The following is a 13,969-nucleotide window of genomic DNA, read 5'->3' as shown; positions in this document are numbered from 1 at the left end:
TGAATTCTCCTAGACTTGCCCATGCTGTTCTGAGTAGCAGTTGTTTTCCAAGGCCTCTGGGCAAACCATCTCCCTACCCCACAGTTTCTATATTTTTACTCTAAGCTCTTTACAGTCTTGCAATCTGAAATCCTTTTGACAGTGGATGTCAAGGTGTGAACCAGGAAATCAAGTGGTTTATCCATAAGGAGTGCCCACCTCCCCCAATTCTGAGTCATCCTCCCTCTTATTTTTGAAAGTTTTTATTCGTGAACCAGTATGGTGGCTATATATTTCAGAAGAGAAGAAAATGAAACCTTATAGTAATAGAACTAGGTATATATCATTGCAGTCGTGCACCTCACCCAAAGGGTTAAAACATCTGAGAGGCTAACATCATCATCTGAGGCACAGTAACTTCTTCAGCAGAAGAACATGGAATCTACAGATTTTTTTTTTCCTGGAATAGGTGACTTGTGCCAGAAAGGGGTAGATCCAGGAGCTGAAAGCAGTCCTTCTCCAGCCAACACAAAAACAATATTGCCAGGGTCGGCTGCAATGGGTTCAATTAGTGTGCAGTCAGCTATTCATACAGCAGCCAGCCGGTTGGGCCCTGTGCCATCCCCACACTAGAGGAAAAATCACTGTCCATGTAGTTTGACACTCAGCATCCTTTTTTGGTCTGAGGGGAGGGGAGAAACAGGTGAGATGCTGAGGAAAATCAGCAAAGGCATATAAACCACACAAAGGCACAGAAATTACACACTTCATGAGGCACATGGAGGACAGGAAGTTTATCTGACATTAATATGAATTAAACCCGATGCATCTTTTGGAGTTATACCCCAGGATGCTGCTGAAAAACAGTACAGTGGTCCAGCGGCTTCAGAAAGCAGTGCTGGCACTTTTGAAACAACAGCATTGGACCATGAAGTGGCATTTGGAGCACACCATCTCCCAGCACCCACACCCCCTGATACATTCACGCAAGAACATGCCCCCTTTTAAAAATAAGCATGTCAGCTTCTGGCCTGGCTCATTCCACATCTCACATCTTTTGGTAAAGCATGGCAGATCACTCCATTTGCCCTCCAACGTATTATCAAACAGCTGCCAGCACTATTAACAGAAACAATTGTCTCTCCTGGAAATATTTCACAGATGCTCCAATCTAGTTTTCTGCTTTCCCCACTCAGGAACCAGCGTGCCTAACAGCACAACCAAGAAAGAGATCTCATATGGATTTTATATGCAGCAGGGGAGAGAAAGAGGTCATGGCAAAGAGGATGTAAAGTTGATTGATTTGTTGAACGTGGAGCAACTTTCCTCTGGCAGCCTCGGAGAAAGAAGTATTGTTTGAATGAACAAGAAAAGGCCACCTTCTGCCAAGCCCGCGAAAGCTGCAGCCATTTCGGATGCCCAGGATCCGGTCCAAGCAGCGGAGCTCCCGAACAGCCCCCGGGCTGGCTTGGATTGCAACGGTTCCTTGCACCTTTCCTTTCCCGCGACCCCCTTCCCGCCCCCACACGCGCAACATCGATTCCTCCTTCTAGGTCTCTTCAAATATAACATCCCCTTCTCTTTCTCTCTCTTTCCAAATCTCAACCTCTTTCTCATTTAAAGGACAACGGAGCAGCACAAGACACAGCCGGTCTCAACGGCTTTTGAGAAGACAGCAACCCCATCCCTCAGCTACATGTTGTGCTTTACTTCAACCTGATTTTTTTTTAAGCTGCCTATTCTCAATGGCTTCCCCTGTTCTGGAAACAAAGGCACCCGTTACCTTTTTTTTCTTTTCTTTTTCCGCCCCTTCCCTTCCAGCAGCGGCAGAAGCAGCAATTCAGACTGCAACCTGGTTGTCCCCAGAAAAAAGCATCCCCCTGAAATCCAGCTGCTCAGGCCTCTGGCCTAACAGGCAGCAGCGGCAGCATCAGCAGCATCCATTTCTCTGGATTTCCTCCTCGGTGGTTTGCTAGAAGCCAGGCACAGCCCTTTCTCCGGCTCTCGCCTCGCCTGGCCGCGCCTCCCTCCTTCCCTCCCGCCTTTCCCTCTGTCTGCAAGGAGCGCTCAGCACAAGACCACCACCTCCCAGCTCCCTCCTATAACGGTCTCTCTGAGGGAGACACTGGCTGGGCTCCAGGGCTCACCGCAGGAAGAGCCATCCTCAGCAGCCAGCCCAAGCCCAGAGCCAGACGCGCCCACACACACACACACACACCCGCGCGCGCACGGGCACGCACGCACACACACACACACGGCAGGAAAGGGGAGCCGCTGTGTACGCACTCCTGCGACGAGATTATTTATGGTTTTGTCGGAGGCTTTCACGGCCGGAACCGGCTGGCCCTGGCGGCTTTTCCGGGCCATGCAGCCGAACAGTTCAGAAAACCCACGACAGCCAGATTATCCATTCATTCATTCATTCATTGTGGAGCAGAGCATCTTAGCAGAGAAACTCAACTGCAGCCGCCCGGGCTCGCTCCGCTAGGAGGTTCTCGGCTGCTTCTGAGCGCCTCCTCCCCCCCCCCCCCCCCTCCCAGCCAGACGGATTCATTTGGAAAGGCATCAATGCAGACAAAACACACCCGGTCGAGGGGTAACCGAGGCCGCTTAGCCGGCCGACTGCGCGCGCGTGGAGGGCTGGGGAAGGGCGACCATCAGGGAATGTGGGAGAACTGAAGACCGGGAAGTGGGGTGATCCACATCCTCTGGTGGCATACAGATCATCCGGGTAATAGAAGGCAAGACTGGGCAGCAAGTACGGTTCCCAACTCTGTGTTGGAAAATTCCTGAAGGTTTGGGGGTGGAGCCTGGGAAAAGGTGGCGTTTGGGGGGTGGAGAAGCAAAGGGGCCGCAGTGGGGGACAATACAGGAGTTAACCCCTCAGAGAAGTCATTTTCTGTAGGGAAACTGTCCTCTGTGATCTAAAGATCAGTTGTAATTCCAGCAGATCTCCAAGCCACCCCCTTGGAGGTTGCATCTGCAGCAGTGGGACAGTCGTGGAGCTCTGCCTGTTGAGAATTAGGTTCACAGCTGTTGCCAGATCTGAGGAGGCAGAGGTGAAGGTGGGGATTGTCAAATTGTTGCAGTTGCACAGGTAGTATATACATTGCAGTGGAATTTGGGCAGAGGAGAGAGCCCAGGTTGGATTTGCTACCATAATGGTCCACCTTCTGGAAACAGATCTTTGTAATTGGGAGATCCGTTGAAATTTGTGGAGAACTCCAGGTTTCAATTGGAGGTTGGCAAGTCTGGCTAACTAAGTTGTACTAGAAAGGAAGAAGGCACACAAATAAGGGAAAACAATGCTCCTGCTTGCTACATCCTTCAACCTCCGGAGCCCCTCGGGGATAGGGCGGTATAAAAATCTAATAAATAAATAAATAAATAAATAAATAAATAAATAAATAACCAAAGCACAAAAGACATCCAAAAAGCAGAAGCCTCCAATGAAACCAACCATCCTTCAACCAAAGCACAAAACCCATCATTTAGACAGAAGCCTCCAATGAAAAGTGCCGCTGAGTTGGATAAAAACATGGATCTTTCTAGTCAAATAACATCACAAGAGTCTTGTCAACCTATCATTCCACATCAGTGCTTCACTCCATATAACAAGAAAGGAACATCACAACAGGACTCACAAACATCTCCAGCACAATTTTAAAGTCCAAAGCTTTTTAAGTTTCATAGCTGGATCAGACGTGGTCCATCTTGTTTGGCATCCTGTCTCACACAGTGGCCTGTCAGTTCCTCCGAGCATGGAGGCTGAGTCCTTTCCCTGATGTTGCCTCTTGGCATTGGTGCTCAAAGGTTTAGTGCCTCTGAACATGGAGGTTCGCTTTAGTCATCATGGCTAGTAGCCACTGATAGACCTATCCTCCATGAAACTGCCTAATCTGCTTTTAAATATTACTACACCTGTGGCCATCACTACATCCTCTGGCAGTGTATAAAGAAGTATTTCCTTTTGCGCATCCTAAATCTACTGTGGCTTCATTGGATGCTCTTGAATTCTAATGTTTTAAGAGAAGACAAAATTTTCTTGGTGAACTCCCTCCAGCCTGTGCATAATTTTATAAACCTCTATCATACTTCCCCTTAGTTGTCTCTTTTACAAACTGGAAAGTCCCAGCCTCTTCAGCCTTTCTCACAGGCAAGGTGCCTCAATCCTCTAATAATTTTGGTTGCTTTCTTCACCTTTTTCCAGCTCTGTAATGGCCTTTATATGGTAACCAGAACTATACACAGGATTCCAAATGAGGTTGCACCATAATCTATATAGGCTGGGCCATTATATTATTGAGTGTTTTATTCTGAATCACTTTCCTAATAATCCATAACATAAAGTTTGCCTTTTTCACTGCTGAAGTACACTGGGTTGACTAGAAAACAATAAGTTATCTCCTACAGTCCCAAGATCTTTTCCCTCCTCAGTGTCAACAAGTTCAGACCTTATTAGGCTATATTTTAAGTTGGGACATTTTGTCCAAATGTGTGCCACCTGACACTTATCAACATTAAACATTATTTGCCATATTGTTGCCCACTCACACTTTTTGTGGAAATCCTCCTAAAACTCTTCATGTCATCCTTGGTTTACACCATCCTGAATAATTTTGTGATAGATACAAACTTGGCCACTACACTATTCATTCCTGGTTCCACATCATTTACAAATTAAATGGTACCACCTGCATACCAATCCTTGTGGAATCCCACTATTCCCCCCCCCCCTCTATTGTGAGAACTGTCTATTTATTCCTACTCTTCATTTCCTATCATTTAACCAGTTTTTACTCCACATGAGACTCATATTCTATGACTCTTATTCTTTGACTCTTAAGTTTACTCAGGAAACTTTGGTGAGGTGTCTTGTCAAAAGCAAGGTACCTCTTCCTCACGGAATTTTGAAATTGCTACGAAGAGAGCTAGCTTCCTTCGTTTTCCCCAGCCTTCTGAATATTCTACCACTTCTACCAGCTCAATATTTTCTAAGTCAGACAACCAGTATTAGGATCTGCAAAGCCAAACAATCCCCTGACCTCACTAGGTTCTGGCAGGCTTCATCACTCCAACATAGGGCACCAGATCTCTCCAGATTGTACCTAAACTCTACCCTTATATTCTTATTATGTTCTGGCTTTAGTTGATTTGTAACACAGCCAAATATCATAGTCAAAGCATCTCCACCCAGTCAGAGTTCTGCAATTAATCAATAGTCCAGCCTCTGAAGAATATGTAGCCCCAAACCAATTCATTTCCATAACTCAAGGTATACAGGGAGAGTCCTTTTGTTGCCTATAATTTCTCAGCTGAGAGGATCATTTACCCATAGAGTTATCCATCCAACTAATTTCATTCCTCATAGAGTTATCAATTCCAACTAATTTCATTTCAACTAATTTCATTCAAGCCATATATTTTTGCCTAATAGATGTCACAATCAAGTTTGTAATGGTTTCATCTGCAAGTTAGGTTACCTAACACTTCTATGAAATCTTTTCAGGACATGAATCTTAAGGTTTGTTCTATTGTGGCAAATGTCAAGTCAACTCAGATTGATCAATGGGATACACAACGGCACTTAGTTCGATTCGATTTCGAATACCTTTAATGGCATATAGATTGTTTAAGATTAGCTTAGCAAGATAATAACAGCCTTTACAACTTTACAATTTCTGACGAGTTAAAATAACACCATTTAAAAATTTAGCCACCGCTTCCAACAGCTCGTAGTTGTGGCTGTTTAAAAGATATATAACCTTCCTGTTTATCACAGTAATGCCTTCACTTCCATGCAGGAAGGGGATTATGTGCTTCTTCCTACCTATCTCATAAAAGGGACAATCCAACAGCATATGAGATACTGTTTCCACAGAACCCATGCCACACGGGCATTTCCTTTCTTTATGTGGGATTCCAAGGTGACGCTCCATAGGCTAAAGAGGGGAAGAAGGCAGGGCATTACACCTAGCTAAAGGTGATTGCTCATACTTCAATCGGCCTCAACCAGGAGGATAAAAGGTACTGGGCTGCAATTGAGTCTGATCCATAGGTGTATTCCCAAGAGGAGATCGGGGAAACAAGGTTTTATTAGCTTCCTCTAGCATCTGTTGAAACTCTCTGTCAAAAAAGTCTCTTCTTGATAAGCCCCATAGACCTCCCTGCTCTTGTTAGCATTAGCTTAGGTCCCTTCCAAGGAAATGCCCAACTCATTAAGTTTGAAAGCTTCTGATTTTAACCCACCACTGGAGTTTGTGTGGAGGATGGAGGCGTCCCTGGGATGTATAGTCCAGTCTCATCTTTCGATTAAGAACAAATCCTGGCCCAACTGAAAACTTGAATGTAGCGGCACCAGGCCCAGAGTTTCCAGCCCGATGCTGGCCTGTTTCCTATAAGCACAGGGCCGCGATAGGGAACAGAATGGGGCAAGCCAAAAGGGGATTTTATACAAGAAAGTATGACTGGACCGCTTTCTCAACCTCTCTGCTCCATGCCCCTATCCAGATGGAAGGGATCCCCATAAAAGGATTTTGTTGACTCACTTTGGCATTCTGAAAATGCTCTCTCAACGCTTGCAGGGATGTATCCCTCGGCCTTTCCCACTTAGAGAGAGAGCATTATAATGGCTGAGGCACTTAATTTAGCAGTGCGGAGATGGCCCGACATTCCCTATGTGTAGTGTCCAGGGAGGCCCTATGATGGTAGAGTAAGCTCTCCTAGGTATTTCATATGACTGCACCTGCTCGAAAGAGCTACTGTGGCTCTATCCGCCAATTGGTGGCTTTCCATTTATAGGTAAATACCACAATTTTGGATTTATCTAAGTTAAGTTGCAAAATCGTTGAGTGTGCAGTATTCTATACAACACTCCTAAAAGCTCTCCTTAGTCCGACTTCGTGGAGCGGGAAAGTACAACCGGCGTCATCAGCAAACATCAGAAGCAGGGGTATGGAAGTTGAGTCCAGAGTTGGACTATGTATGCTTGGAGCCTCACTTGAGTGGTAGGAAGCTAGATCGTTAATAAAGAGCCTTAAAGAGTGTAGGAGCCAATACGCAACCTTGTTTTAAATTCCCTTTAGTAACTTGAATTTCTTTGGGGGGGTTAACAATCCCTCCACATGTTACATCTCACGTGGGCAATAGAGTGTTTGTGTGCAGGATCTTGAATTAATCTCAAGCTAACCTTGAGCTCTTACCACCTTGGCTGCTGGAGTTTCTTCCAAGAGAATCTCTCTCTTATTAACAGGAGATCAAATGCCCCCCGGAGATCGATAAAGGCTGCATACAAGGGGCTCTTTTTCCTCTTATATTTAGTTATCAAGCAACTTAACACCAGGCAGTGGTCAAGGGTTGACTTACCCCTTTGGAATCCAATTTGTTCCTTCCCTATGAGACAGCGGTTTTTTTATCAACAATCCAATCAGTTAATTTCCCAAGGAGGTATGGCATAAAGTTTTCCCAAGACCGAGAGAAGACTGATTGGTCTATAATTAGATGGACTGTTAGGGTCACCCTTCTTATAGATAGGGATGATAATTGAGTAGCTCCACACAGTGGGAATTATGCCTGTTTGGTTAACCATGTTAAACAATCGTGCCAATATAAGGGACCACCATTCCCTAAATACTATAAACAACTCTGGAAGAAGAGTGTCAGGACCAGCAGCTTTACCTCGTTTAAGTTGGCTTATAAGTTTCCCAATCTCAAGAGAGGACACGGGAGGCCAGGGGTTGTCAGAAGGTAGAACATGAACCAGGGTGGAATGAGAATTCTGGCACTCCCCCATTGTTTCCAAAAAAACCTCATACCATTGTGATCTTGAGATACTAGAAGGAAGGATACTGCTATCTCTAAGCCCACCAGTGACTATTTTCCAGAATCTTCTAGAGTCGCACAACGGCACTTGACGGACTGAGAAAATCTGACTCTCTTAATAACATGCATCAGGTGCATCTGATGTGTGTGTTTGGGGGAGGGGCTGTAGATCACAAAAGCTTTTGGGGAAAGTGTTAATTTTCAATGGTTTTAATGAGACTGAAATTTAAATTGTGCTTTTATTGACTTGTACACCACCCAGAGCCTTTTGGGGATGGGGCGGTATATCAAAACCCACAAATAAATAATAATAATAAAAATAGATCCCAACTTGGTTTTTATTTCTTGGTCACACTAGTGCTAAAAAACTGATTGGGGGCGGAAACAGACCTTTTTTATTGGACACTAGGGGACAAATTGCATGCATACATACTTTTAAAAAATTCTTTTCCATATTCCATATCAGGTTTCAGGTTTTTGTTTCATTGCTTCTGGGGATAATCAAAAAGCCTAAATCACACACACCCAGAAATCTCACCTAATCTTTTTCTGAGCCTTCTGTCCATAGAAATCTGATTTGCTTATCATGGTAGTGCATATTTAGAGAAAAAAATTCAGTCTTATCTTACTTGAAACCCCTTCCATCATAACCATGTGATTACTATCTAGGTAAGTGATTGGTTCTTAACTAAATATGAGATAATCAACACAAGTGAAAATGAGCCAGTTAGCAAGTACATATGTATTAAATCTGATAATGGCAAGATAAAAAGGCCAATCAATTCTTAACCTCTATTAAAAAGCAATTAATCTATTACAGAAAAGTTAGATTAATCGCTTTTTAATAGACGAACTTGCTATATCAGATGTTTTAATTAACTGTCAAAGATTTTGGGTTCAGGGCAGCTTCCAATAAAATACAACAATATGATAATTAAATATATAAACACAATAACTCAGTCTTACAGGCTGGAAGTGAGTTAGAAGTGAATCATGTATGGTGATTGGCTGGAAGTGAGTTATCACCACAGCTAGCCTTTTATATGATAGAACAAAAGTGCAACAAGTGTTAGTCAACGAGACTTGTGGGGAATATCCCATCCCCCCTCCACTTCCTCTCCAAGCTCACTGCAGCTCCCAGAGTCCACTACCACTGGGCGCACTACAGCTTCCAGGATCTGCCACAGCCACCAATAACCACACAGAAGCTAGGAGCATTTTTTGTGCTTGCACAGAGAATGATATTTTATTATAGGAAGGGGGGAGAAATTAAATCCCCCAATAGATTGTTTTAAGATGTCAGGTTTTCTGCAAACAAGGGTGATTCCCAAGTTTGAAGGAAAATCTGTTTAGTGTCAGCCTGACCCTGATCTGCAGATTTAGATATCTGCAGATATATAGATTCCTTTAAAGAAAGCAGGTAATGAAACCATGGTACTCAGCCCTACCTATAAATAACAACTATAATCCAAAGTACATGAGAATCACTCTGAATAGGACTTAAACGTAGTTTGGTACTCCACTTACGTCACTTGGTCCAGAAACTTTACATCTGAGCTCACAAAAATGCTTGGAAATGCAAATATAAGAAGCCTTGGATCTGCTAAATTTGGGGAGTGTGGACGTATCTGTGGCTATTGGCAAAGTTGAACATGATATACCGTCTCTTGGAAGAACTGCCCAGGTGGAGCTGGAATTGTTCTAGAATTCAAGGAAGCATTTACTACAACTGATCTCCAGACTACAGAGATAGGTTTCCTGGGCAAAGTGGCAGCTTCAGAGGGCAAACCCTATGGCAGTGGTGGTGAACCTTTGGCACTCCAGATGTCATGGACTACAATTCCCATCAGCCCCTGCCAGCATGGCCAATTGGCAAGGGCTGATGGGAATTGTAGTCCATAACATCTGGAGTGCCAAAGGTTCACCACCACGGCCCTATGGTATACCATATATTCTATGTGAAATCTCTACTCAAATTCCGCATCTATATGCACTACCACCAAATCGCCAGGACTTTCCCAAGTAGGAGTTTGCAATAATACATCTGATATAATTTGTTTCTAAGAGAATGATTGCCAAAATAAATAAAAAATAAAGAAGTAAACAATAAATAACTGTTCTACAATTCTAATCTTGTACAGTTGTTATAGGTTGCAGTGAGAGATAGACTACGGGGCTCAATGTAGATTGTTCTGACCCACTGGGGCAGTTATTATGTTTTTGTGTTGCATTCAGCATCAAATTGTGATAAAATTCTAAGATTCTTAAATTGAAAGCCAGAGCATGAACCAAAACAGTACACAGCTCACTAAAAATACAAATTTGGTCATAAAAGACACCCGATTCACATAATAAGGTCCAGCCGGGAAGACCAGGAGGGCTGCATTGTTCTCAAGATGTTCTCAGTGAACTCTCAGAAACCAGTGTAAACTTTGGAGGCAGGAAAACCTTTTCCCACCCATCTCTTCAACTCGTCCTCACAGCAATCTCTTAAGTAAGGATGGTGGAAACACAGGAAGGATCTGGACTTCGAAGAAATACGCCTCCAAGACTTTGGCTCAGTTTTCACAGAAAATGAACTTAAAATAATTTCCAAGAGCCAGTGGAAGAAGTCAGTGCAGTAACTCCTTGGTTCATTAGAGGAACCGAGTGGTTTTGGCAGCATGCTGAATTAATCACTAGTTAGACATAATACACAGAGCTGAGATATTCATAATTCATAGCCCATGTGAGGTAACAGAATATTTAATGAAGGAAAGGGTTGGGATTCTGTCCAGCTAACTGTAAAAGTGTTGGATACAGAAAGGCATGGCGTATAAGTCTCAAGATGCTGCCCTGTTTACGGGAGGGCTTCCTGAAAATCTAATATGAGCAAACAATCCTATTCCATTGGGTACATATTATTACTGTTACTAGCAAAATAATTTTTAAATTGCAAAGACCTGTGGAAGGTGACATGTTCTCTTTTTTAGGATTCTTTGTTAGTGAGGGCTGGGACTCACTGAAACAGGTTACCCATATTGCTGTGCATCTTCTTAGGCATAACTATTCACTTATGTGGGAGAAGGGAATGGATTACATCAAGGAAGGGCTGTGGCTCAGTGGCAGAGCATTGGCTTGGCATGCAGAAGGTCCTAGGTTCAATCCCCAGCATCTCCAGATTAAAGGACCAGGCATTAGGTGATGAGGAGACCCTGGCTGAGACCCTGGCTGGAGAGCTGCTGCCAGTCTGAGTAGATCACACTGACTTTGATGGATCACAGTTTGATTCAACGTAAAGCAGTTCCATGGGTCTGTTTTGACATATTTGGAGTCCAGGTGGATTGCAAGTATGATAGAACTATTCAGTCAATCAGTAAGTCAATCATTTTCATTCAAAACTCAGTCTGGGTTGCAAATTCAGAGTGAATATTGATAGTTAATTAAAGAAATGGACCAGCCTTTCGGTCATGCAATGATTTTTGCTGTTACACTTCAGTAAGCTAGGAAAGTAATTGAGCTAAACTAGGAAGGACGATGTGGGTCTGGCTCCAAGGTCTTTATTCTTTTGGCAAACCTTCAAAACTGGCTTGCTAGAGATTACAGTGACCACAAAACTGATACCACCTTGGACTCTGTTCATCCACTTCTGCAAACCCAACATAACAACTGTGGTAAACAATCATACTGCAAAAATACCTCTCAAATGGAGAGGGCCAAGAGTCGCTAAATAATTTAGATACACTTCTCCTTAGCTATGAGTAGCATTAACCTCTAATTAACTGAGTAAACAAATCAGACACCCAGGAAGCCCACTTTGTTAACTATAGGAACTGAGATGAAGAAAGAAGAAGTTGGATAGACAAACAGAATCTTTAGCCTTGTTAGTCCCCCAGTCAGGGTAAGAGTCTCCCTGGCCCCAGGTTTTACTGCCTGCCCCAGCTCCTAGGAATGGCAGAGAGGAAATTTGAAAAAGCAGTCAGATGTTTGCTTCGTCACTATGGCGTTACTAGGAAGAAAAATCAAAAGTGACATAGGGTAGCTCTAGGAATAATCAGAAACACAGTGGGTTGACTTAATGACACACCCGATGTTGTACCCCTCCACATCCCTGCCCTTAGTCTTCCCAACCTGAAGCCCCTCGCTTGAATGAAAAGCACTCTTAACAGCACCGAACAGACATTTGTTGTTGGAGTCAATGCATACATAGTTTTAATATATATTAATATCTGCATATGAGCTCTATCAAGATGCTCTCTTGAGTACTCATATTTTAAAAAAAATTATATGATCATTTCACATTTTCTTGAATGCCAGATTGACATCTACCAGGCAGAGGCGTATCTTGGGGGGTGAGAGGGATCTTGCAACCTAGGAGCCATGTGTCTAAGTCATATGGGGGTGCATTTGGCTGCCCCTCCCCCCCGGCAGCCAGAAGGGAGCCAGGCCAGGATGGCTGGCGATTGCCATTCTGGCAAGGAAGGCTGCAGCCCGCATGCTCCTCTCTTCTCCAGGTCACGGCAGGATAAGTGTCAGATCCCAAAGTCCCAACAGCCTCTCCTGGCTGTGCTCAACTGCTTCACCACCCTGCCTGAGGCACCTGTGGTTGTTGCAGCTGCTACCTCCCAAGATGCTGCTGGCCCTTTTATGCTGCTTCTGGTGATCAACTTTTTCCTCGTCTATGCCCGTTTGAATCAACTTTCCTTCCACTCCTCCTGATTGCCTCTCTCACTGTCTTCCTATGTTTTCCCCCTTCTGCCTTTCCCCCTCCTCTTCACTCACTCACTCACTCACTCACTCACTCACTCACTCACTCACTCACTCACTCACTCACTCACTCACTCACTCACTCACTCACTCACTCACTCACTCACTCACTCCCTCACTCACTCACCCACCCCCCCACCCACCCACCCACCCACCCACCCACCCACCCACCCACCTCACTCCTCCCACTCCACTCCCACTCCCACTCCCACTCACTCCCACTCACTCCCACTCCCACTCCTCCTCACTCACTCTCCTCCCACTCCACTCCTCCTCCTCGCACTCACCTCTCTCTTTTCTGCAGTGTGATACCAAACTCTCCCTGGGCAGCTGGAAGGAGGGGGCGATCCCTGGGAAATTTCTGCTGGCTCCTCAGCAGCCTTAGCTGGGTCCCTCACTCTGCTGCTGGGGCTGCTCTTCCACTGGGCTGCTGGGCTGGTTAAAGAGCCACTAAAGAGTCTCCCTGACCTGGTGGGGGGAGAAGGAGGAACCGCGGGGCGGGGGCTGCTGATCAGTGATTAGGAGTTGCGCTCTCTCTCTCTCTCTCTCTCTCTCTCTCTCTCTCTCTCTCTCTCTCTCTCTCTCTCTCTCTCTCTCTCTCTCTTTTTCTCTTCCTGTTTTTCTTTCTCTCCCTTTTTCTGTCTCTTTCTCTCCCCCTCTTGTTCTCTCTTTCTGTCTCTCCTGGGCAAGAGCAGTACTGGTGAGTAGGGGTTGGGGGTTAGAATAATAGAGTTGGAAGACACCATAAAGGCCATCCAATCCAATTCCCTATTCAATGCAGGGTCAGCCAGAGAATCTCTAACAAGTGTTTGTCCAGCTGCTGCTTAAAGAGTGCCAGTGGGAGGGAACTCACCACCTCCCTATGTAGGTGATTCCACTTTTGAACAACTCTTGCTGTAAAAATGTTTTCCTAACATCCAGCCGGTACCTTTCCATCTGTAATTTAAAATAAGTATTGAGAGTCCTATTCTCTTCTGCCAACAGGAGCAGTTCCCTGCCCTCCTTCAAATGACAGCCCTTTAAGTACTTACAGAAAGCAATCATTTACTCCCTCAACCTCCTCTTCTCCCGACCAAACATTTCCAAGTCCCCCAGTCTTTGCTCATAGGGCTTGGGCTCCAGGTCCTATCTAGCAGTTAGTATATGAAGTTTGGTTGGACAGTGATATGTTGCACACTGAACAAAAACCATGACCATCCCCTTTTTTTTGGGGGGGGGGGCTCCTCAGGTATAGCAGCCAGCCATGATGAAGAGAGAGTCACAGGGGGAAAAAATGAATGGGGAAGCAAGAAAACTGCAAAAATAATGCTGAATATCAGATGCTGTGATGGAAATAGTGGGGGAAGGGCTGTTACATGCTCTGCAAATGGACTTTTCTGAGGCATCTAGCTCAGACTGATTCTTGGATGTTGTTTGGGTGAAT

General features: G+C 44.6%; 1 protein-coding gene across 1 annotated transcript in view; it reads right to left on the bottom strand.

Annotated features, from left to right (window-relative positions):
* The window catches only part of FRMD4A (FERM domain containing 4A), a 257,212-nt gene that overhangs the window by 177,310 nt on the left and 65,933 nt on the right, over positions 1-13,969 (bottom strand). The window lies entirely within an intron of this gene.

Source organism: Sphaerodactylus townsendi, linkage group LG06 (genome assembly GCF_021028975.2).
Source record: "Sphaerodactylus townsendi isolate TG3544 linkage group LG06, MPM_Stown_v2.3, whole genome shotgun sequence".
Taxonomy (NCBI): Eukaryota; Metazoa; Chordata; class Lepidosauria; order Squamata; family Sphaerodactylidae; genus Sphaerodactylus; species Sphaerodactylus townsendi.
Note: the sequence above shows the minus strand (reverse complement) of the source record. Positions and strands in the feature narration are given on the sequence as shown.